We start from the raw sequence: 25,692 nt of genomic DNA, 5'->3' as shown, positions 1-25,692 counted from the left end.
TGTTTACAATATATGACATGTAATAGAACTGAACCGGACCGGGGGACAAGGAAAGAAGAAGAGGAAAGAAGAGGAAAGAGAACAAAAATAGAAACAAAAACCAGACAACCAGCTGCTACACCTGTAAAAAACAAAACAGACAACAATCCATGGCCTCTGAGGGGATTCCAGCCTTAGCGCCACCAGGAGCACCTGAAAGCAGACAAGCAGAGAAAAAACAAACACACAAAGAAACAAAAACAAGCACAAGAAGCGGCAATCGCATACAACACAGCTGTGGATATAGATGACCTGAGACGACATGATAATACATCAACTGCTTAGCGACCATGCTACTGGACTAATGAATGTGTGTGTGTGTGTGCGAGAACATGCAACACCCATGGCACAGGACCTACATGATAACCGTGCTTAGTTATGAGTGTATAAGCGTACAGGGCCACAATCCACAGCCCCCCCAAGCAATCAGAAGCAGGCAGAGAGGGCCACAAGACCCAGGCCACCAGCAGCCCCCACAGAGCACAGAACCCAGGAAGCCCACCGCAGGGGCAACCATGCATTCACCCAGAAGACTGCAGAGGAATCCCCCGGAAAGAGCCCCCATAAGCATAGGGCAGAGGCCCTCCGGGAGCCTTTTCCTTCAGAACTCACAGACGTCTCTCACTCACACGATCACACTCATAAATAAATTCTCAGCACTTTCTGACTACTCTATCAACTGGTCTAAGACCAAAGTTCTGCCCATTAACTGCAGGGTCCAGAATATACCTGTGATCACTTTACAGTCAGGAAATATTAGATATTTAGGCATAAACATTTCCTCCAGGCTCTCAGAGCTAACAAAGCTAAATTATGTGCAATTATTAAAGAGAGTAGAGGACGATCTCTCTCGTTGGAAGTCCTCACCTATATCACTTATGGGGAGAGTTACAACCATTAAAATGATGATACTACCAAAAGTTAACTATTTGTTCTCAATGATCCCCATAAAACCATCTGCTACTTGGTTTAAGTCACTAGATTCATGCATCTCCAAATTTCTGTGGAAAAACAAACCACCACGTATTAGTTTAAAAACCCTATAGAAGACCAAGGACAGTGGTGGATTAGATTTACCTCATTTTCAGCACTATTCCTTAGCCAATAGGTTACAATATATATCAAAATGGTTTAAACCTTGTTGTTGTCACAGTTCCCAGAGACGTTGTAATTGTTGAGGATTCTATATTCACCCCGTCATTAGAGGCACGTGTTGCAGATTGATGACACTGAATCTTCTTCTCTGTTCATTGCTGGCATCATTCCCAGCATCGTAAGTGTTCGTGGCATTGTTAGCCTCTTCTTCTGGATCTTGATATCGAGCATCCTTTTGTATTTATGGTTTGTCAGTCCTCTCTCTTCGTTCACCGGAGTCTTCGTCTCTTTGTCCTTGAGTTTGGTGATTTTTTCTTCTTTTGATGCCTTGAGACAGTGTGACAGGTGATACCACGTGGGAGATCCTTTAACTTGGACTGCTGTCCCTGTGCTGCGAAATGGCTGTGCTGCTCAAATGGTCTCTCCTTCATCATATACACAGTTATTTATACATCACCTTCCACCATGAAGCGTTGTCCCTTTTTGTTTCTCTCTTTGTTCTTAAAATGCTGTTATGCATGTCTAAACCAATCCATTAAATTAGATCATTTTGGCAGTAAAGCGATCTACAATGTGCTTGGTCGCAAAGCTGCTCATCTGTGGTAAACAGCTCTTCAGAAAGGCATTCTTCAATTGATTTCACTAATTTTATGTAATAATTTTGTGATTTCCTACAAAACTACACTTCTTCTCCCATCTGTCTGAGTATTTAATATTGTCTGGGTCCCGTTAAAACATGTATTTTTCCCATCTAATTCCTTGTTTGCTTTAAAACAAGTATTCCCCATTTTCTATCCCTTCAGTAGCCAACCAGTTTGTATGGAGTACACTGGAAAACTTGACTGATCAGTAAAACACTGCTTTTGTTGTCACCGCAAGGCTTCCCCCGTCGGTTGTTTCACTGAGACACTACTGAGTAACTATAACCCAACACAGTTTATACACATAACATTCATATACATACTAACAAACAAACAATTATTTATCGCAATTTTTTCATCTCTGTTTGAACGTACACCCAGGTAAATATTCCTGTAGTCTTCTCATACCGACTATGGACCCATTCATTGTTTAACTTCACTGTTTTGCAAATCCTAATTGAATATTACACATTGACATTGAACTTTACTGGATAAGCAGGTCTTCATTGCATTCAGCAGCCTATATGTGAGCATCTATGTGTAAGCTGTTCTTCTTTGCATTTATCAGCAACAAGCAATTCTTCATTGCACATGCATATGAAAATAGTAAAACAATTCCAATGCGTTAGCGAAACCTTCTATATCAGGAGTGTCCATCATGATGCTGGGAATAGAACCTCTTTCCCAGAATAGTTCAACCTTCATTACTCAACTGAGCATAACTCCGCAATGAGCACATTTCAAAGTATCATTCCTCTACATGTATTCAAAAATCCATGTGTAAATGTTTAATATTTCTTATATTTGTTGAGGTCATTCTGTGTGCATGTGGCCTAAACCCAATCTCTGTGTGGCAATTTTAATTTAAACAAGTTGAACTCTGCCTCTGATCATTTAAAAAAGGTGTGTACCAATATCAACCTTTCTCAGGTAATTACTGATCCTACTAAACCAAACTTAAGAGATCCTTCAAGGTTGTCCCTGATTGGCTCAATCTTAACACATCAAAGGTAGAAAATCCGCAGTATCTGAACTTGGTGTTAGTTATCACTGCTCAATAGTTTGTATCATAATTGCAAAAATGAAAACATTAGGTCCACGGTTGGTATCCAGATCCTGAAACATCTCCATGAGCAGGCTTTTTTTTAACTGATCTGTTGAATAGTTCATGACACTGTTAAAATCCCAGATGAAGATCTAGCACTTGACCATTTTTGTAAATCTTCTAATTCTATAGTTGATAAACACGCCCCTTTTAAAAAGTATAGAACTTAGAACAGGTCTAGTCCCTGGCTTTCGGCAGAACTGTCTTCTTTACTTTTTTTTTTTTTCCCCTTGTCCTGTTCAGCATTATGGCAGCAGAATTGTAGTCTGAATACCTTTGATGCCAAACAGATTTGCTTTGCCAAGGGAAGTTTTATAAATGTAAAGCTCCCCTTGATTCCCCTTTATTTATTTCTGTTTACAATATATGACATGTAATAGAACTGAACCGGACCGGGGGACAAGGAAAGAAGAAGAGGAAAGAAGAGGAAAGAGAACAAAAATAGAAACAAAAACCAGACAACCAGCTGCTACACCTGTAAAAAACAAAACAGACAACAATCCATGGCCTCTGAGGGGATTCCAGCCTTAGCGCCACCAGGAGCACCTGAAAGCAGACAAGCAGAGAAAAAACAAACACACAAACAAACAAAAACAAGCACAAGAAGCGGCAATCGCATACAACACAGCTGTGGATATAGATGACCTGAGACGACATGATAATACATCAACTGCTTAGCGACCATGCTACTGGACTAATGAATGTGTGTGTGTGTGTGCGAGAACATGCAACACCCATGGCACAGGACCTACATGATAACCGTGCTTAGTTATGAGTGTATAAGCGTACAGGGCCACAATCCACAGCCCCCCCAAGCAATCAGAAGCAGGCAGAGAGGGCCACAAGACCCAGGCCACCAGCAGCCCCCACAGAGCACAGAACCCAGGAAGCCCACCGCAGGGGCAACCATGCATTCACCCAGAAGACTGCAGAGGAATCCCCCGGAAAGAGCCCCCATAAGCATAGGGCAGAGGCCCTCCGGGAGCCTTTTCCTTCAGAACTCACAGACGTCTCTCACTCACACGATCACACTCATAAATAAATTCTCAGCATTTTCTGACTACTCTATCAACTGGTCTAAGACCAAAGTTCTGCCCATTAACTGCAGGGTCCAGAATATACCTGTGATCACTTTACAGTCAGGAAATATTAGATATTTAGGCATAAACATTTCCTCCAGGCTCTTAGAGCTAACAAAGCTAAATTATGTGCAATTATTAAAGAGAGTAGAGGACGATCTCTCTCGTTGGAAGTCCTCACCTATATCACTTATGGGGAGAGTTACAACCATTAAAATGATAATACTACCACAAGTTAACTATTTGTTCTCAATGATCCCCATAAAACCATCTGCTACTTGGTTTAAGTCACTAGATTCATGCATCTCCAAATTTCTGTGGAAAAACAAACCACCACGTATTAGTTTAAAAACCCTATAGAAGACCAAGGACAGTGGTGGATTAGATTTACCTCATTTTCAGCACTATTCCTTAGCCAATAGGTTACAATATATATCAAAATGGTTTAAACCTTGTTGTTGTCACAGTTCCCAGAGACGTTGTAATTGTTGAGGATTCTATATTCACCCCGTCATTAGAGGCACGTGTTGCAGATTGATGACACTGAATCTTCTTCTCTGTTCATTGCTGGCATCATTCCCAGCATCGTAAGTGTTCGTGGCATTGTTAGCCTCTTCTTCTGGATCTTGATATCGAGCATCCTTTTGTATTTATGGTTTGTCAGTCCTCTCTCTTCGTTCACCGGAGTCTTCGTCTCTTTGTCCTTGAGTTTGGTGATTTTTTCTTCTTTTGATGCCTTGAGACAGTGTGACAGGTGATACCACGTGGGAGATCCTTTAACTTGGACTGCTGTCCCTGTGCTGCGAAATGGCTTTGCTGCTCAAATGGTCTCTCCTTCATCATATACACAGTTATTTATACATCACCTTCCACCATGAAGCGTTGTCCCTTTTTGTTTCTCTCTTTGTTCTTAAAATGCTGTTATGCATGTCTAAACCAATACATTAAATTAGATCATTTTGGCAGAAAAGCGATCTACAATGTGCTTGGTCGCAAAGCTGCTCATCTGTGGTAAACAGCTCTTCAGAAAGGCATTCTTCAATTGATTTCACAAATTTTATGTAATAATTTTGTGATTTCCTACAAAACTACACTTCTTCTCCCATCTGTCTGAGTATTTAATATTGTCTGGGTCCCGTTAAAACATGTATTTTTCCCATCTAATTCCTTGTTTGCTTTAAAACAAGTATTCCCCATTTTCTATCCCTTCAGTAGCCAACCAGTTTGTATGGAGTACACTGGAAAACTTGACTGATCAGTAAAACACTGCTTTTGTTGTCACCGCAAGGCTTCCCCCGTCGGTTGTTTCACTGAGACACTACTGAGTAACTATAACCCAACACAGTTTATACACATAACATTCATATACATACTAACAAACAAACAATTATTTATCGCAATTTTTTCATCTCTGTTTGAACGTACACCCAGGTAAATATTCCTGTAGTCTTCTCATACCGACTATGGACCCATTCATTGTTTAACTTCACTGTTTTGCAAATCCTAATTGAATATTACACATTGACATTGAACTTTACTGGATAAGCAGGTCTTCATTGCATTCAGCAGCCTATATGTGAGCATCTATGTGTAAGCTGTTCTTCTTTGCATTTATCAGCAACAAGCAATTCTTCATTGCACATGCATATGAAAATAGTAAAACAATTCCAATGCGTTAGCGAAACCTTCTATATCAGGAGTGTCCATCATGATGCTGGGAATAGAACCTCTTTCCCAGAATAGTTCAACCTTCATTACTCAACTGAGCATAACTCCGCAATGAGCACATTTCAAAGTATCATTCCTCTACATGTATTCAAAAATCCATGTGTAAATGTTTAATATTTCTTTTATTTGTTGAGGGCATTCTGTGTGCATGTGGCCTAAACCCAATCTCTGTGTGGCAATTTTAATTTAAACAAGTTGAACTCTGCCTCTGATCATTTAAAAAAGGTGTGTACCAATATCAACCTTTCTCAGGTAATTACTGATCCTACTAAACCAAACTTAAGAGATCCTTCAAGGTTGTCCCTGATTGGCTCAATCTTAACAAATCAAAGGTAGAAAATCCGCAGTATCGGAACTTGGTGTTAGTTATCACTGCTCAATAGCCTGTATCAGAATTGCAAAAAATGAAAACATTAGGTCCACGCTTGGTATCCAGATCCTGAAACATCTCCATGAGCAGGCTTTTTTTTAACTGATCTGTTGAATAGTTCATGACACTGTTAAAATCCCAGATGAAGATCTAGCACTTGACCATTTTTGTAAATCTTCTAATTCTATAGTTGATAAACATGCCCCTTTTAAAAAGTATAGAACTTAGAACAGGTCTAGTCCCTGGCTTTCGGCAGAACTGTCTTCTTTACTTTTTTTTTTTCCCCTTGTCCTGTTCAGCATTATGGCAGCAGAATTGTAGTCTGAATACCTTTGATGCCAAACAGATTTGCTTTGCCAAGGGAAGTTTTATAAATGTAAAGCTCCCCTTGATGCCCATTTATTTATTTCTGTTTACAATATATGACATGTAATAGAACTGAACCGGACCGGGGGACAAGGAAAGAAGAAGAAGAGGAAAGAAGAGGAAACAGAACAAAAATAGAAACAAAAACCAGACAACCAGCTGCTACACCTGTAAAAAACAAAACAGACAACAATCCATGGCCTCTGAGGGGAATCCAGCCTTAGCGCCACCAGGAGCACCTGAAAGCAGACAAGCAGAGAAAAAACAAACACACAAACAAACAAAAACAAGCACAAGAAGCGGCAATCGCATACAACACAGCTGTGGATATAGATGACCTGAGACGACATGATAATACATCAACTGCTTAGCGACCATGCTACTGGACTAATGAATGTGTGTGTGTGTGTGTGTGCGAGAACATGCAACACCCATGGCACAGGACCTACATGATAACCGTGCTTAGTTATGAGTGTATAAGCGTACAGGGCCACAATCCACAGCCCCCCCAAGCAATCAGAAGCAGGCAGAGAGGGCCACAAGACCCAGGCCACCAGCAGCCCCCACAGAGCACAGAACCCAGGAAGCCCACCGCAGGGGCAACCACGCATTCACCCAGAGGACTGCAGAGGAATCCCCCGGAAAGAGCCCCCATAAGCATAGGGCAGAGGCCCTCCGGGAGCCAGGGGCAACAGCCCACCGACCCCGCCAGGCCCCAGCCGCCCAGACATGGGCTGTGCACTGGACCCAGGCCCCAGGAGCCCGAGCGCCCCCAAACCCCCCGGCAGAGGCCCCACCCAATACCCAGGAGGGCCAAGCACCCCAGACAGCCACACAGTGGGTCAGCGCCTGCCCCAGCGCCCCTGGCCAAGTGCCCTGGGAGTCAAGACGTGCCCACAGATGGGTGAAGTCGCGAGCAGCGGGGAGAGGCAACGCTGCCCCCCCATCGGGATGGCAGTAGAAGCACAGGCAGGCCAGGCGACAGCAAGTCCCAGATCCAGGCCCAATCATTACCACACACACTTTCACGTCCCATACATCCACACGTCCTCCCTCCCTCGACTCCGCTGGGGTGTAGTGCAGCGGGCACACCAGGGGGCCAGCAGCCCCCCAGCCACCACAGACCCCGAACCAGCAGAACAATTAATTAATCCTCCTGGCCCCTCCCGCCCCGAGCAGCAACCAGGAAGCAGGGGTGTGCGAAGAAGACCCCTCCACTCACCCTTCTGGCTCTTCAATATTTTCTAATAGTGAGCAATTAAAATTGAGGGGCAGCCAAACTGGGAGCGCGGCCCTCTGGGCAGCCTACATACCCAAAGAGACCCGCCCACCAGATGCCACTCAGTGTAACCACCCCCCAAGACCTAATGTGTGTTTGTGAGTGTGTTTGATAAGTAGTAATGTCTAAGGTGTAATTAAAACAGGGGCGGGGAACTGCAGAGTGCAACCAAAGGGGACCACCTACGTGGCCCCATCCACTACACCCCACCGAACACACACGCCCCCAAAACCCTTCATGTGTGAGTGTGTGCTGTGTACAGGAGCCAGAAGGGAGAGGGGTATGGGGATATACACCGGGGGAGCTTCTCTCCCCCAGAGAGGGCAGCCAGGGACTGGCTGCAATAGGCATCCCCGCTACCTGGGAGCCAACACAGGGCAGGAGGGCCTGATGTCCACCAGATTCGGGGCCTGCAGCGACCATATTCCGGGAGCTACTGTACCCCCAGAAGGTACCCATCCCGCCCCACCCCACTCAACCCAACCCCACCCCGGAGGACCTCTACCAAAAACAAACAAACAACAACAAAAAGCAAACAAACAAACCACCCGGTCACACCAGTCGCAGCAGCCCGGGCCTCAGACCCACCATCACCCAGGCCCCCCCCTAACAGGGGAAAAGCCCCCCCCCCCACTGCACGCCCCAACACCCTGAAAAAAAAACAACCATCCGCGGACACCTTGGAGGTCCCAGAGCAACAAGCCCGGCACCAGGACCTGCACCAACCCACCCATACTGTGGCGCGTCCAGGGCAACCCAGCCCCCCCAGGCACAGGCAGGGACCCCCTCCGGGCGCAAGGCAGCGCCCAGCCACCAGGTCCCAGGCCCAGCACCACCACCCACGCCAGAGCGGCCCGGCCAACCGGCATAGAGCCAGCAGCCACCACCCCAAGGCCCCTAAGGGACCCCGCCCCACACCGCAAGACAGCACCACTCGCAAGCCCCCAAAACTGCCCTCCAAGCCCGAAGCCACACAGCCCCCCCCAGCACACACCCAACCGCCCAGAGCGACGGGACAGCAACCCACCACCACCACTATGTGATAAAGCTAATCAGAGGGGACCAGAGAGAATGAAATTCAGCCAATTGATGTTTTGAGGAGGCAGACATTGTTTCCATGCTAATATAATCTAAAAGAAAATTTCTAAACTGGTTAATACACAGATTGTTCTTCGCTTTCCAGTTCATGAGAATAGTTTTCTTTGCGATACATAACACTGTGAGAACCATGTGTGCTGAGTTCATTTCCATGTTGATGTTGTCTAAGTCACCCAGTATGCACAGTGTGGGGCATGCAGGGATGCTACACTTTAGCCATGTTGATAGGTCCTCACAGACTTCAAGACAGAACTTCTGGACAGGAGCACAGAACCACAAAGCGTGTGCATAATCATCAGGTGTGTTATCTGTGCAATGTGAGCAGATGTTTGACTGTGTTAGACCCATCCTGAACATCCTTTGTCCTGTATAGTGTGTTCTATGAAGGATTTTGTATTGAATGAGCTGTAAATTAGGATTTCGAGTCATTCTGAAGGTGTTCAAACATATTTGCGGCCAGAAGCTATGACTAGAACTGATGGATAAATCTGCCTCCCATTTTGAGGATGGAAGAGACATTGTGTCATCTATGTTAGACAATAATTTATATATTTTTGATAGTAGTTTTGGGGTGCAGATGCTTAGAAATTCTGCTACCCTAGTCGGGAGTTGTAAGTCTGGTTGGTGGAGGATATATTTCTTTGTTATTATAGACTTAAGTTGTTGATATTCTAGGAATTTATTGCTGCCTATCTCATGTTGTGATATGAGCTCATCAAATGAAATAAAATTTCCATTTTGGATTATATGTTCCAGATGTTTGATTCCTTTGATCTTCCACAGAGTAAAGTTTAGCATTTTTTTGTTTTGCAGTATGTCAGGATTGTTCCAGATGGGTGTAAGCTTACACGGGACAAGTGAGGACTTTGTTATTTTAAAAAATTCCCACCAGGCTGCCAGAGAGGTGTTGATGTTAATGCTTTTGAAACTTTTGTGATTTTTTACGTTTTGACTAATAAGTGGCAGGTCAGAGATTCCAGATTATCACACAATGCTTGTTCTATATTTATCCATGGTTCATCTATTGGGCTAGGTTTAAACCATTTTGATATATATTGTAACCTATTGGCTAAGGAATAGTGCTGAAAATTAGGTAAATCTAATCCACCACTGTCCTTGGTCTTCTGTAGGGTTTTTAAACTAATACGTGATGGTTTGTTTTTCCACAGATATTTGGAGATGCATGAATCTAGTGACTTAAACCATGAAGCAGATGGTTTTATGGGGATCATTGAGAACAAATAGTTAACTTTTGGTAGTATCATCATTTTAATGGTTGTAACTCTCCCCATAAGTGATATAGGTAAGGACTTCCAACGAGAGAGATCGTCCTCTACTCTCTTTAATAATTGCACATAATATAGCTTTGTTAGCTCTGAGAGCCTGGCGGAAATGTTTATGCCTAAATATCTAATATTTCTTGACTGTAAAGTGATCGCAGGTATATTCTGGACCCTACAGTTAATGGGCAGAACTGTGGTTTTAGACCAGTTGATAGAGTAGTCAGAAAGTGCTGAGAATTTATTTATGAGTGTGATCGTGTGAGTGAGAGACGTCTGTGAGTTCTGAAGGAAAAGTAATACATCATCAGCATAAAGACTTATTTTATGCTCAATATTTTGGGATTGGATGCCTTTAATATTTCTATCTTGTCTGATAGAAGCTGCTAAAGGTTTGATGAAAATAGCAAAAAGTGAGGGAGAAAGTGGGCAACCCTGTCTTGTACCTCTCTGCAGACTGAAGCTTGGAGAAGTTTGATCATTTGTCCTGACACTTGCATTTGGGGAGCTATATAATATCCTTATCCAGTTGATGAAGTTTGACCCAAACCCGAATTTGTTTAATGCTGCGAATAAAAATTTCCAGTTCACTCCAGCAAATGCTTTTCTGCATCTAGAGAGTCGATTGTGGTTTCCAAGTTGTTGATGGTAGAATAGTCTATGAGATTAATGATCCGGTTTGTGAACGGACTGTTGTGCCTACTGCTCTTCAGCCTGTCAAATGAAACGTAGAAATTGAAACGTGACAAATGAACCCAAGGAGTTGAGTCGTAAACGAATCAATACTGTTTCCTGTGCGAGGACCCGTCACCCGAGGAGTTGAGTCATGAACGAATCAATACTGTTTCCTGTCCTGCTGACTGAGCTTATGAAGCTGCCGCCTGCCAACAACACTGTATTTTGTAGTATGAAAAAGAACCTGACCTAATTTTCAACAATAAGCTTCTCTCGAGGAGACATGAAGGAATATAGATTTTTCTATAAAATGAAATCCTTCTATCAAACTGACTTAAAACGGTTTGTCCTTATTTCTTCACTTCTGATGAAGTTTCAACAACAAACAACAAACTTTGTATTATGAGAAAGAACCAGACTTATTCTTCAGGAATCCGAAAATAAACTCTATTTCACGAGTTATGCACGAATTCGGATTCTCCTATAAAACGAATTCCTTAACTCAAACCAAGTTAAGACTGCTTTGTCCTTCATATTTATTCATGTCTAATCAAGTTTCAACAATAAACAACGTTGTACTTTGTAGAATGAGAAAGAACTTCTTCAGCAATAAGCATCTCTCGACATATGACGAAATACAGATTTTGCTATAAAATTAATTCCTTCTATCAGCCTGACTTAAAACTGTTTGTCCTCCTTATTTATCCACTTCAAATCAAGTTTCAAAAATTAAAAAAATTTTGTAGTTTGACAAAGAACAACTTAATCTTCAGCAATCAGTATAAAAAGAGGGTAAGAAAAGGTGCAAATGCCAACCATATATCACTAAAAGGTGGAGCGGAAGTATTCGGCTGCAAGTAGGTGTGACTGTTCGACCATAATTTGTAAAAAGCGGGTAAGAAAAGGTTCGAATGCCCGACTATATATTAACAAAAGTGGAAGGAGAGGTCTTCAGATGAGAGTGGGTGAGAATTTCCAACCATAATCTATAAAATGCGGTGAAAAAAAAGGTGTGAATACCCCATAGAACACTAAAAGGTGGAGCGGAAGTGTTCGGCTGCAAGAAGGTGTGAATGTCCGACTATATTTGGTGAAAAGCAGGTGAAGCAAGGTCTGAATGCCCAACCTTACATCATCAAAAGCGAGATCAGAGGTGTTTGGCTGCAAGAAGGCCATAGTTTGCCAAAAGCGGGTAAGGTGCGAATGACCGACTAAATATCAACAAAAGTGGGGGCGGAGGTCTTCGGATGCAAGTGGGTGTGAATATCCCACTATACAAGTATGGTGGAGAGGAAGCTGTGAATGGCCGACCATAGTAAAAAGCGGGTGAGAAAAGGTGCAAATGTCCAACCATACATGATCAAAACAGGGAGCGGAGGTGTTTGGCTGCGACAAGGTGTGAATGTCCACCCATAATTAATGAAAAGCGGGCAACAAGTAGGTTCGAATGCCCAACCATACATCAAAAGCAGGAGTGGATATGTTCGGCTACAAGAAGGTTTGAATGTCCGACCATAGTTTGTAAAAGGCGGGTAAGAAAAGGTTCGAATATATATATTTATCCATGGTTCATCTATTGGGCTAGGTTTAAACCATTTTGATATATATTGTAACCTATTGGCTAAGGAATAGTGCTGAAAATGAGGTAAATCTAATCCACCACTGTCCTTGGTCTTCTGTAGGGTTTTTAAACTAATACGTGGTGGTTTGTTTTTCCACAGAAATTTGGAGATGCATGAATCTAGTGACTTAAACCAAGTAGCAGATGGTTTTATGGGGATCATTGAGAACAAATAGTTAACTTTTGGTAGTATCATCATTTTAATGGTTGTAACTCTCCCCATAAGTGATATAGGTAAGGACTTCCAACGAGAGAGATCGTCCTCTACTCTCTTTAATAATTGCACATAATTTAGCTTTGTTAGCTCTGAGAGCCTGGAGGAAATGTTTATGCCTAAATATCTAATATTTCCTGACTGTAAAGTGATCGCAGGTATATTCTGGACCCTGCAGTTAATAGGCAGAACTGTGGTCTTAGATCAGTTGATAGAGTAGTCAGAAAGTGCTGAGAATTTATTTATGAGTGTGATCGTGTGAGTGAGAGACGTCTGTGAGTTCTGAAGGAAAAGTAATACATCATCAGCATAAAGACTTATTTTATGCTCAATATTTTGGGATTGGATGCCTTTAATATTTCTATCTTGTCTGATAGAAGCTGCTAAAGGTTTGATGAAAATAGCAAAAAGTGAGGGAGAAAGTGGGCAACCCTGTCTTGTACCTCTCTGCAGACTGAAGCTTGGAGAATTTTGATCATTTGTCCTGACACTTGCATTTGGGGAGCTATATAATATCCTTATCCAGTTGATGAAGTGTGACCCAAACCCGAATTTGTTTAATGCTGCGAATAAAAATTTCCAGTTCACTCCATCAAATGCTTTTTCTGCATCTAGAGAGTCGATTGTGGTTTCCAAGTTGTTGATGGTAGAATAGTCTATGGGATTAATGATCTGGTTTGTGAACGAACTGTTGTGCCTACTGCTCTTCAGCCTGTCAAATGAAACGTAGAATTTGAAACGTGACAAATGAACGAAGACCCAAGGAGTTGAGTCGTAAATGAATCAATACTGTTTCCTGTGCGAGGACCCGTCAGCCGAGGAGTTGAGTCATGAACGAATCAATACTGTTTCCTGTGCGAGGACCCGTCACCCGAGGAGTTGAGTCGTGAACGAATCAATACTGTTTCCTGTCCTGCTGACTGAGCTTATGAAGCTGCCGCCTGCCATGTGGTGAGGAAGGGTACTGCATGAAAATGAACGAATCACTCACTGAGACAACTCGTTACTCCCGAGTCATATAAAAAATTAGTTCATATCGAACGAATCGCTCACGAACGACACATCACTATCTATTTGACGAGTTATGCATGAATTCGGATTTTGCAATAAAATTAATTCCTTCTCTCAAACCAAGTTCACACTGCTTTGTCCTTCATATTTATCTACTTCTAATTTAGTTTCAACAATAAACAACACTGTATTTTGTAGTATGAAAAAGAACCAGAACTAATTTTCAACAATAAGCTTCTCTCGAGGAGATATGAAGCAATACAGATTTTGCTATAAAAGAAAATCCTTCTATCAAACTGATCAAATTGTCCTTATTTCTTCACTTCTGATGAAGTTTCAACAATAAACAACAAACTTTGTATTATGAGAAAGAACCAGACTCATTCTTCAGGAATCCGAAAATAAGCTCTATTTTACGAGTTATGCACGAATTCGGATTCTCCTATAAAACGAATTCCTTAACTCAAACCAAGTTAAGACTGCTTTGTCCTTCATATTTATTCATGTCTAAACAAGTTTCAACAATAAACAACTTTGTACTTTGTAGAATGAGAAAGAACTTCTTCAGCAATAAGCATCTCTCGACATATGACGAAATACAGATTTTGCTATAAAATTAATTCCTTCTATCAGCCTGACTTAAAACTGTTTGTCCTCCTTATTTATCCACTTCAAATCAAGTTTCAACAATTAAAAAAATGTTGTAGTTTGAGAAAGAACAACTTAATCTTCAGCAATCAGTATAAAAAGAGAGTAAGAAAAGGTGCAAATGCGAACCATACATCACTAAAAGGTGGAGCGGAAGTATTCGGCTGCAAGTAGGTGTGAATGTTCGACCATAATTTGTAAAAAGCGGGTAAGAAAAGGTTCCAATACCCGACTATATATTAACAAAAGCAGGAGGAGAGGTCTTCGGATGAGAGTGGGTGAGAATTTCCAACCATAATCTATAAAATGCGGTGAAAAAAAGGTGTGAATACCCCATAGAACACTAAAAGGTGGAGCGGAAGTGTTCGGCTGCAAGAAGGTGTGAATGTCCACCCATAATTACTGAAAAATTGGTAAGAAAAGGTGTGAATGTCCAACCATGCATCATCAAAAGCAGGAGTGGATGTGTTCGGCTGCAAGAAGGTCTGAATGTCCATCAATAATTGCTAGAAAACATGAAGGAGAATTTTCGAATATCAAACCGCACATGATCATAACAGGGAGCGGACGTAGTTCAGCTGCAAGAAGGTCTGAATGTCCAATCATAATTACTGAAAAATTGGTAAGAAAAGGTGCGAATGCCAAACCATACATCATCAAAAGCAGGAGTGGATGTGTTCGGCTACAAGAAGGTTTGAATGTCCGACCATAGTTGGTAAAAAGTGGGTAAGAACAGGTTCGAATGCCCGAACATACACCATCAAAAGAGGCAGTGGAGGTCTTCTGCTGTAAGACGGTGTGAATGTCCGACCATAGTTGGTAAAAATCGGGTAAGAAAAGGTTAAAATACCCGACTGTACACAATCAATAGTGGGAGCGGAGTTGTTCGGCTGCAATAAGATGTGAATGTCCGACTATATTTGGTGAAAAGCAGGTGAAGCAAGGTCTGAATGCCCAACCTTACATCATCAAAAGCGAGATCAGAGGTGTTTGGCTGCAAGAAGGCCATAGTTTGCCAAAAGCGAGTAAGGTGCGAATGACCGACTAAATATCAACAAAAGTGGGGGCGGAGGTCTTCGGATGCAAGTGGGTGTGAATATCCCACCATACCAGTATGGTGGAGAGGAAGCTGTGAATGGCCGACCATGATAAAAAGCGGGTGAGAAAAGGTGCAAATGTCAAACCATACATCATCAAAACAGGGAGCGGAGGTGTTCAGCTGCAGGGTCTGAATGTCCATCAATAATTGCTAGAAAACATGAAAGAGAATTTTCGAATATCAAACCGCACATGATCATAAACGGGAGAGGAGGTGTTCAGCTGCAAGAAGGTGTGAATGTCCACCCATAATTACTGACAAATGGGTAAGAAAAGGTTTGAATGCCCGAACATACACCATCAAAAGAGGGAGCGGAGGTGTTCCTCTGCAAGAAGGTGTGAATGTCCGACCATAGTTGGTAAAAAGCGGGTAAGAAAAGGTGAAAATACCTGACTGTACACAATCAATAGCGGGAGCGGAGTTGTTCAGCTACTAAAAGGTGTGAAAGTCCGACCCTGGTTTGTAAAAAGCGGGTAAGAAAAGATGCGAATGCCCGACAATGTATGATCAAAAGAGGGAGCGGAGGTGTTCCGCTTTAAGAAGGTGTGAATGTCCAACCTTAGTTGGTAAAAAGCGGGTAAGAAAAGGCTCGAAATTCCTGACTGTACACAATCAAAAGAGGGAGCGGAGTTTTTCAGCTACAAGTAGGTGTGAATCTCCGACCATGGTTTGTAAAAAGCGGGTAAGATAAGGTTCGTATGCCCGAATATACACCATCAAAAGCAGAAGCGGTGGTGTTCGGCTTCAAGAAGACGTGAACGTCCAACCAAAGTTTGTAAAAAGCAGTTGAGAAAAGGTTCAAATATCCAACCAAGCATAATCAAAAGCAGGAGCAGAGCTGTTCGACTGCAAGTAGGTGTGAATGTCAGATCATAATTTGCAAAAAGCTAATGAGAATGGATGAGAATGCCCAACTATACACCATCAAATGCGGGAGCGGAGTTGTTCGGCTGTGAGTAGGTGTGAATCTCCGACCATAATTGCTGAAAAATGTGTTAGAAAAGGTAAGAATGCCGGTCCATACATCATCAAAAGCGAGAGAGGTGGTGTTCGGCTGCAAGTAGGTGTGAATGTCCAGCCATAATTACTCACAAACGGGTAAGAAAAGGTCGTATTGCAAGACCATACATGATCAAAACAGGGAGCGGACGTAGTTCAGCTGCAAGAAGGTCTGAATGTCCAATCATAATTCCTGAAAATGGGTAAAAAAAAGGGTGCGAATGCCCAACCATACATCATCGAAAGCAGGAGTGGATGTGTTCGGTTGCAAGAAGGTCTTAATGTCCAACCATAATTCCTGAAAAATGGGCAAGAAAAGGGTGCGAATGCCCAACCATACATCATCAAAAGCAGGAGTGGATGTGTTCGGCTGCAAGAAGGTCTGAATGTCCATCAATAATTGCTAGAAAACATGAAGGAGAATTTTCGAATATCAAACCGCACATGATCATAACAGGGAGCGGACGTAGTTCAGCTGCAAGAAGGTCTGAATGTCCAATCATAATTCCTGAAAAATGGGTAAAAAAAAGGGTGCGAATGCCCAACCATACATCATCGAAAGCAGGAGTGGATGTGTTCAGCTGCAAGAAGGTGTGAATGTCCAACCATAATTACTGAAAAATGGGTAAGAAAAGGTGCGAATGCCAAACCATACATCATCAAAAGCAGGAGTGGATGTGTTCGGCTACAAGAAGGTTTGAATGTCCGACCATAGTTGGTAAAAAGCGGGTAAGAAAAGGTTCGAATGCCCAAATATATACCATCAAAAGCGGAAGCTGTGGTGTTCGGCTGCAAGAAGATGTGAACGTCCGACCAAAGTTTGTAAAAAGCAGTTAAAAGGTTTGAATATCCAACCAAACATAATCAAAAGCGGGAGTAGAGCTGTTCGACTGCAAGTAGGTGTGAATGTCAGATCATAATTTGCAAAAAGCTGATGAGAAAGGGTGAGAATGCCCAACTATACACCATCAAATGCGGGAGCGGAGTTGTTCAGCTGTGAGTAGGTGTGAATCTCAGACCATAATTGCTGAAAAATGTGTTAGAACAGGTAAGAATGCCGGTCCATACATAATCAAAAGCGGGAGAGGTGGTGTTCGGCTGCAATTAGGTGTGAATGTCCAGCCATAATTACTCACAAACGGGTAGGAAAAGGTAAGAATGCCAGACCATACATGATCAAAACAGGGAGCGGAGGTGGTTCAGCTGCAAGAAGGGGTGAATGTCCGACTAAAGTTCAAATATATTAACAAAAGCGGGAGGAGAGGTCTTCGGATGAGAGTGGTTGAGAATTTCCAACCATAATCTATAAAATGCGGTGAAAAAAATGGTGTGATAGAACACTAAAAGGTGGAGCGGAAGTGTTCGGCTGCAATAAGATGTGAATGTCCGACTATATTTGTTGAAAAGCAGGTGAAGCAAGGTCTGAATGCCCAACCTTACATCATCAAAAGCGAGATCAGAGGTGTTTGGCTGCAAGAAGGCCATAGTTTGCCAAAAGCGGGTAAGGTGCGAGTGACCGACTAAATATCAACAAAAGTGGGGGCGGAGGTCTTCAGATGCAAGTGGGTGTGAATATCCCACCATACAAGTATGGTGGAGAGTAAGCTGTGAATGGCCGACCATAGTAAAAAGCGGGTGAGAGAAGGTGCGAAGGTCAAACCATACATGATCAAAACAGGGAGCGGAGGTGTTTGACTGTGACAAGGTGTGAATGTCCACCCATAATTAATGAAAAGCGGGCAACAAGTAGTTTCGAATGTCAAACCATACATCATCAAAAGCAGGAGTGGATATGTTCGGCTACAAGAAGGTTTGAATATCCGACCATAGTTTGTAAAAAGCGGGTAAGAAAAGGTTTGAATGCCCAAACATACACCATAAAAAGAGGCAGCGGAGGTGTTCCGCTGTAAGAAGGTGTGAATGTCCAACCATAGTTGGTAAAAAGCGGGTAAGAAAAGGTTAAAATACCCGACTGTACACAATCAATAGCGGGAGTGGAGTTGTTCGGGTACTAAAAGGTGTGAACGTCCGACCATGGTTTGTTAAAAGCGGGTAAGAAAAGGTGCGAATGCCCGACAATGTATGATCAAAAGAGGGAGCGGAGGTTTTCGGCTGCAGGAAGGTCTGAATGTCCAACCATAATTTGTAAAAACCGGGGAAGAAAAGGCTCGAAAGCCCGACTATACACCATCAAAAGCGGGAGCGAAGGTGTTCAGCTGCAAGAAGGTCTGAATGTCCATCAATAATTGCTAGAAAACATGAAAGAAAATTTTCGAATATCAAACCGCACATGATCATAAGCAGAAGAGGAGGTGTTCAGCTGCAAGAAGGTGTCAATGTCCACCCATAATTACTGAAAAATGGGTAATAAAAGGTGCAAATGCCCAACCATACATCATCAAAAGAGGAAGCGGAGGCGTTCCGCTGTAAGACGGTGTGAATGTCCGACCATAGTTGGTAAAAAGTTGGTAAGAAAAGGTTAAAATACCCGACTGTACACAATCAATAGCGGGAGCAGAGTTGTTCGGCTACAAGAAGGTGTGAATGTCCGACCATGGTTTTTAAAAAGCGGGTAAGAAAAGGTTCGAATGCCCGATTATATACTATCAAAAGCGGTAGCGGAGGTGTTCGGCTGCAAAATTGTGTGAACGTCCGACCAAAGATTGTAAAAAGCAGTTAAGAACAGGTTCGAATATCCAACCAAACATAATCAAAAGCGGGAGTAGAGCTGTTCGACTGCAAGTAGGTGTGAATGTCAGATCATAATTTGCAAAAAGCTAATGAGAATGGGTGAGAATGCCCAACTATACACCATCAAATGCGGGAGCGGAGTTGTTCGGCTGTGAGTAGGTGTGAATCTCCGACCATAATTTCTGAAAAATGTGTTAGAAAACGTAAGAATGCCGGTCCATACATCATCAAAAGCGAGAGAGGTGGTGTTCGGCTGCAAGTAGGTGTGAATGTCCAGCCATAATAACTCACAAACGGGTAAGAAAAGGTAGTATTGCCAGACCATACATGATCAAAACAGGGAGCGGAGGTGGTTCAGCTGCAAGAAGGTGTGAATGTCCGACTAAAGTTCAAATATATTAACAAAAGCGAGAGGAGAGGTCTTGGGATGAGAGTGGTTGAGAATTTCCAACCATAATCTATAAAATGCGTTGAAAAAAAAGGTGTGATAGAACACCAAAAGGTGGAGCGGAAGTCTTCGGCTGCAAGAAGGTCTGAATGTCCAAACATAATTTGTAAAAACCGGGGAAGAAAAGGCTCGAAAGCCCGACTATACACCATCAAAAGCGGGAGCGGAGGTGTTCAGCTGCAAGAAGGTCTGAATGTCCATCAATAATTGCTAGAAAACATGAAAGAAAATTTTCGAATATCAAACCGCACATGATCATAAGCGGGAGAGGAGGTGTTCAGCTGCACGAAGGTGTTAATGTCCACACATAATTACTGAAGAATGGGTAAGAAAAGCTTCGAATGCCCAACCATACATGATCAAAAGCAGGAGCGGAGGTGTTCCGCTGTAAGACGGTGTGAATGTCCGACCTTAGTTGGTAAAAAGCGGGTAAGAAAAGTTTAAAATACCCGACTGTACACAATCAATAGCGGGAGTGGAGTTATTTGGCTACAAGAAGGTGTGAAAGTCCGACCATGGTTTGTAAAAAGCGGGTAAGAAAAGGTTCGAATGCCCAAATATATACCATCAAAAGCGGAAGCTGTGGTGTTCGGCTGCAAGAAGATGTGAACGTCCGACCAAAGTTTGTAAAAAGCAGTTAAAAGGTTTGAATATCCAACCAAACATAATCAAAAGCGGGAGTAGAGCTGTTCGACTGCAAGTAGGTGTGAATGTCAGATCATAATTTGCAAAAAGCTGATGAGAAAGGGTGAGAATGCCCAACTATACACCATCAAATGCGGGAGCGGAGTTGTTCAGCTGTGAGTAGGTGTGAATCTCTGACCATAATTGCTGAAAAATGTGTTAGAAAAGGTAAGAATGCCGGTCCATACATAATCAAAAGCGGGAGAGGTGGTGTTCGGCTGCAATTAGGTGTGAATGTCCAGCCATAATTACTCACAAACGGGTAGGAAAAGGTAAGAATGCCAGACCATACATGATCAAAACAGGGAGCGGAGGTGGTTCAGCTGCAAGAAGGGGTGAATGTCCGACTAAAGTTCAAATATATTAACAAAAGCGGGAGGAGAGGTCTTCGGATGAGAGTGGTTGAGAATTTCCAACCATAATCTATAAAATGCGGTGAAAAAAATGGTGTGATAGAACACTAAAAGGTGGAGCGGAAGTGTTCGGCTGCAATAAGGTGTGAATGTCCGACTATATTTGTTGAAAAGCAGGTGAAGCAAGGTCTGAATGCCCAACCTTACATCATCAAAAGCGAGATCAGAGGTGTTTGGCTGCAAGAAGGCCATAGTTTGCCAAAAGCGGGTAAGGTGCGAATGACCGACTAAATATCAACAAAAGTGGGGGCGGAGGTCTTCAGATGCAAGTGGGTGTGAATATCCCACCATACAAGTATGGTGGAGAGTAAGCTGTGAATGGCCGACCATAGTAAAAAGCGGGTGAGAGAAGGTGCGAAGGTCAAACCATACATGATCAAAACAGGGAGCGGAGGTGTTTGACTGTGACAAGGTGTGAATGTCCACCCATAATTAATGAAAAGCGGGCAACAAGTAGTTTCGAATGTCAAACCATACATCATCAAAAGCAGGAGTGGATATGTTCGGCTACAAGAAGGTTTGAATATCCGACCATAGTTTGTAAAAAGCGGGTAAGAAAAGGTTTGAATGCCCGAACATACACCATAAAAAGAGGGAGCGGAGGTGTTCCGCTGTAAGAAGGTGTGAATGTCCAACCATAGTTGGTAAAAAGCGGGTAAGAAAAGGTTAAAATACCCGACTGTACACAATCAATAGCGGGAGTGGAGTTGTTCGGGTACTAAAAGGTGTGAACGTCCGACCATGGTTTGTTAAAAGTGGTTAAGAAAAGGTGCGAATGCCCGACAATGTATGATCAAAAGAGGGAGCGGAGGTTTTCGGCTGCAGGAAGGTCTGAATGTCCGACCATAGTTTGTAAAAAGCGGGTAAGGAAAGGTTCGAAACCCTGACTATACACCATCAAAAGCGGGAGCGGAGGTGTTCAGCTGCAAGAAGGTCTGAATGTCCATCAATAATTGCTAGAAAACATGAAAGAAAATTTTCGAATATCAAACCACACATGATCATAAGCGGGAGAGGAGGTGTTCAGCTGCAAGAAGGTGTGAATGTCCACCCATAATTACTGAAAAATGGGTAAGAAAAGGTGCGAATAACCAACCATACATCATCAAAAACAGGAGTGGATGTGTTCGGCTACAAGAAGGTTTGAATGTCTGACCATTGTTTGTAAAAAGCGGGTAAGAAAAGGTGCGAATGCCCAAACATACACCATCAAAAGAGGGAGCGGAGGGGTTCCGCTGTAAGAAGGTGTGAATGTCCGACCATAGTTGGTAAAAAGCGGGTAAGACAAGGTGAAAATACCCGACTGTACACAATCAATAGCGGGAGCGGAGTTGTTCGGCTATTAAAAGGTGTGAAAGTCCGACCCTGGTTTGAAAAAAGCGGGTAAGAAAAGGTGCGAATGCCCGAAAATGTATGATCAAAAGATGCAATGTACAACGTTGTTTTTTTTGTTTAAATCTTTCTAGACATGGTAAATATGAAGGACAAAGCAGTTTTAACATAGTTTGAGTGAAGGAATTCATTTTATAGATAAAATCCCAAGAGTCTGCTGAGAAAAGAGAGTGAATACGAAGTAGACTTTAACACGGCTCTGGGAGCAATCCGAGTGCGGGCTAACCGGGAGAATTGCTTGAAAGAAACGCGACACCGAATGAGCGGTCAGAAAAAAGCCTCAATACGGTGTTCCCATGGTGTTTTTGTTGCTGCCTTGTCTTTTGCACAGAGTAAAAGACAAGGCAGCCATCGAATAGGGCCCGATTGTTCCTACTTGGTCAGCCGAGGAGCAAGGGGGGGGATCAAGCGTCTCCACCAAGCAAAGCTCACCATGGGGAAGGTGGCTATGCCAACTAGCCTGATGCCCTGCTCCTGCAGTGACGGATAATCGTACTCTGGTTTCTCTTCATAACGTACAAGTCTTTCGCCTTTTACTAAAGACTTCCGTGGAGAGCAGCACTAATGAGTTGTTTCTATTTTTGGCAGGCTTTACCTTTGCGGGTGAAGCCCTTTTTGTCTGTGCAAAAGAAATCTTGTTACTGTGCAGAGTGACTTCTCTGAGTAGAGTCGCCTTACTTGTTGCGACTGTGCCGATGTTCGAAGCTGGAGTGCAAAGTTGTTGCTTGAATGGTGCTTGCTGGAGCGTGCGGGAGTGCAAATTTATACCATTTGAAAGGGCTGAAGAGTGCTCAGTGCAGCGGGTGGGCGGAGGTGCAAAGTGACACTCTGGCCACCTATGGCCATAAAAAGAACACCGCTACAAGTGCGCATTGTGCCAGGAAGGGCCCTCGGACGTGAACCAGTGGACAGTTATCGCTTCTCGGTCTTTTAGCTCAGATCAAGTGTAATATCTGTTCTTATCAGTTTAATTTCTGATATGTCCTCTATACGAGGACTACATATTAAATGGATTTTTAGCAATAGGAGTTGAAAAAGGAGCTTGCTCCGTTCACTCCAAACATCGACCCAGTACTGCAGTGCCGCTGGGAACGGTGCGCTCTTCTCTGCTCTAGTGAAAAAGCAAACAGCGGTGCAGGATGGAAGTTTCTTTTAGTCTGCTGAGAAGAGAGTGTGAATGCGAAGTAGACTTTAACACGGCTCTGGGAGCAAGCCGAGTGCGGGCTAACCGGGAGAATTGCTTGAAAGAAACGCGACACCGAATGAGCGGTCAGAAAAAAGCCTCAATACGGTGTTCCCATGGTGTTTTTGTTGCTGCCTTGTCTTTTGCACAGAGTAAAAGACAAGGCAGCCATCGAATAGGGCCCGATTGTCCCTACTTGGTCAGCCAAGGAGCAAGGGGGGGGAGCAAACGTCTCTACCAAGCAAAGCTCACCATGGGGAAGGTGGCTATGCCAACTAGCCTGATGCCCTGCTCCTGCAGTGACGGATAATCGTACTCTGGTTTCTCTTCATAACGTACAAGTCTTTCGCCTTTTACTAAAGACTTCCGTGGAGAGCAGCACTAGTGAGTTGTTTCTATTTTTGGCAGGCTTTACCTTTGCGGGTGAAGCCCTTTCTGTCTGTGCAAAAGAAATCTTGTTACTGTGCAGAGTGACTTCTCTGAGTAGAGTCTACTTACTTGTTGCGACTGTGCTGACGTTGTTGCTTGAATGGTGCTTGCTGGAGCGTGCAGGAGTGCAAAGTTATACCATTTAAAAGGGCTGAAGAGTGCTCAGTGCGGAGGTGCAAAGTGACACTAAAAAGAACACCGCTACAAGTGCGCATTGTGCCAGGAAGGGCCCTCGGACGTGAACCAGTGGACAGTTATCGCTTCTCGGCCTTTTGGCTAAGATCAAGTGTGGTATCTGTTCTTATCAGTTTAATATTTGATATGTCCTCTATACGAGGACTACATATTAAATGGATTTTTAGCAATAGGATTTAAAAAGGAGCTGGCTCTGTTCACTCCAAGCATCGACCCGGTACTGCAGTGCCGCTGGGAACGGTGCGATCTTCTCTGCTCTTGTGAAAAAGCAAACAGCGGTGCAGGATGGAAGTTTCAGGGTCCTATTCGATGGCTGCAACACCTGAAAGAGATATTGATGCGAGACCTGATGAAAAGCTTTTTCAAAGTCTAAATTTAAGATGACAAGCCGGGTGTTTCTTTCTCTATCGTAATCAATGATGTCTCGAATCAGTACGAGGCTGTCAGTGAGTTGTCTCCCTGAGATTGCACAAGCCTGGTCTGGGTGAATTACCTCCTCTAAAACAGAGGACATCCGTGTCGCTAAAACCTTGCTAAAAAGTTTACAGTCAAAGTTTAAAAGTGTGATGGGCCTCCAATTCTTTAGGTCAGTCTTATCATTTTTTTTATAAAGTAGAGTCACTATTCCCACTCTAAAACTGTCAGGCAGTCGGTCGAGTTTTTCAAAATCTTTAAAAACATCTAAAATGTCTGATGATAAAAGGTCCCAAAAGGTCAGATAGAATTCTGCAGGAAGCCCGTCTAAACCCGGAGCTTGACTTCTCTTAAAACCTGTTAGGCATTTTTTTTAACTCTAAAGCAGTAAAATCCTGTGTCAAGTGTGCATTCTCTTTTACGGTTTTGTCAACGAATTTTAAAATTTCTGCCGATGTTTCCAAGTGCACTGGTTTCTCTTTGTACATGTTACTATAAAAGGTATGTACAGTTTCAATCATCTCTTGTGTGGATTTTGTTCAAAACCCATCTTCTCTTTTTAGATTTTGAATACACTCCTTTTTATTTATAACTTTCTTAAAAAAGTACCGTGTGCATTTTTCACCTTCCTCAATTTCCTGCTCCCTGCTTCTTACAAAAATTCCTTTACTCTTTATTTCTGCTAAAACTGACATTTCCTTTTTGACATCTTTGATTTCTTCATTAAAGTTTATGCCACACTGATTTAGTTTAAAGTAGCGCTGTAAGCGTTTCTGTTGTCCCATCATACATCTATTCTCTTTCCTTTTTTTACGTTTACCTTGCTGTTTAAAAAAAGTCTGGGTCGTTTCCTTCACCATTTCCCACCATTGTGCATGTGTTTCGTAGAGGTCTTGAAGGGTCTGCCACTCTTTATAACATTCCCTGTACTGACTGACTATGATTTCATCCTCCAACAGGGAACAGTTGAGTTTCCACAGACCACGTCCTACCGTCACACCAGAAGGGGGTGAAAGGGTGCAGGAGAGCATAAGGTGGTTTGAAAAGAAAACAGGGGTTAATCTAACATCAGTGGGTGGGCAATCTCTAGTAAAGAAATAATCGATGCGAGAGGCTCTGGTGCCATCATGACTAAACCAGGTGAAGCCCTCCTCTCTGGGATGCATGGTTTTAAAACAGTCAGTAAGCTTAAAATCCCTGCATATGCCCTGAAGTAAAATCGAAGTCTTATCCACTTTAAAATCTCCCCCTGCTCTTTTTCTATCTTTCCTGCTCAAGATACAGTTAAAATCCTGCTACAACTAAAGGTACTTGCCCTAGCATGTAAAGCTGTATATCTTCTAAAAGGTCATACCTGTCATTTTTCCATTGAAACCATAAATATTTAAGAGGTTAAAGTCTTGCCCCATAAAATTCAAGTGTGCTAAAAGTGCCCGTCCGTCTCTCACCACTGTGCTACCTTTCACCAGAACATGCGGATTTTTAATTAGAATGGC

General features: G+C 42.9%; 4 non-coding genes across 4 annotated transcripts; all 4 read left to right on the top strand.

Annotated features, from left to right (window-relative positions):
* Window positions 1-22,467: 22,467 nt before the first annotated feature.
* LOC140285963 (U5 spliceosomal RNA) lies at window positions 22,468-22,581 on the top strand. The gene has a single exon (XR_011910893.1). It is a non-coding gene; the product is annotated as a U5 spliceosomal RNA (small nuclear RNA).
* Window positions 22,582-22,889: 308 nt separating this feature from the next.
* On the top strand, window positions 22,890-23,080 carry LOC140285968 (U2 spliceosomal RNA). Its single transcript, XR_011910897.1, has one exon. It is a non-coding gene; the product is annotated as a U2 spliceosomal RNA (small nuclear RNA).
* A 390-nt stretch (window positions 23,081-23,470) lies between these two features.
* Window positions 23,471-23,584, top strand: LOC140285964 (U5 spliceosomal RNA). Its single transcript, XR_011910894.1, has one exon. It is a non-coding gene; the product is annotated as a U5 spliceosomal RNA (small nuclear RNA).
* Window positions 23,585-23,843: 259 nt separating this feature from the next.
* LOC140285969 (U2 spliceosomal RNA) lies at window positions 23,844-24,033 on the top strand. The gene has a single exon (XR_011910898.1). It is a non-coding gene; the product is annotated as a U2 spliceosomal RNA (small nuclear RNA).
* The last annotated feature ends 1,659 nt before the right edge of the window (window positions 24,034-25,692 follow it).

This window comes from Leuresthes tenuis, unplaced genomic scaffold (genome assembly GCF_036924035.1).
Source record: "Leuresthes tenuis unplaced genomic scaffold, fLeuTen1.0.hap1 SCAF_66, whole genome shotgun sequence".
NCBI lineage: Eukaryota > Metazoa > Chordata > Actinopteri > Atheriniformes > Atherinopsidae > Leuresthes > Leuresthes tenuis.
This window is presented reverse-complemented; position numbering and strand designations above follow the sequence as displayed.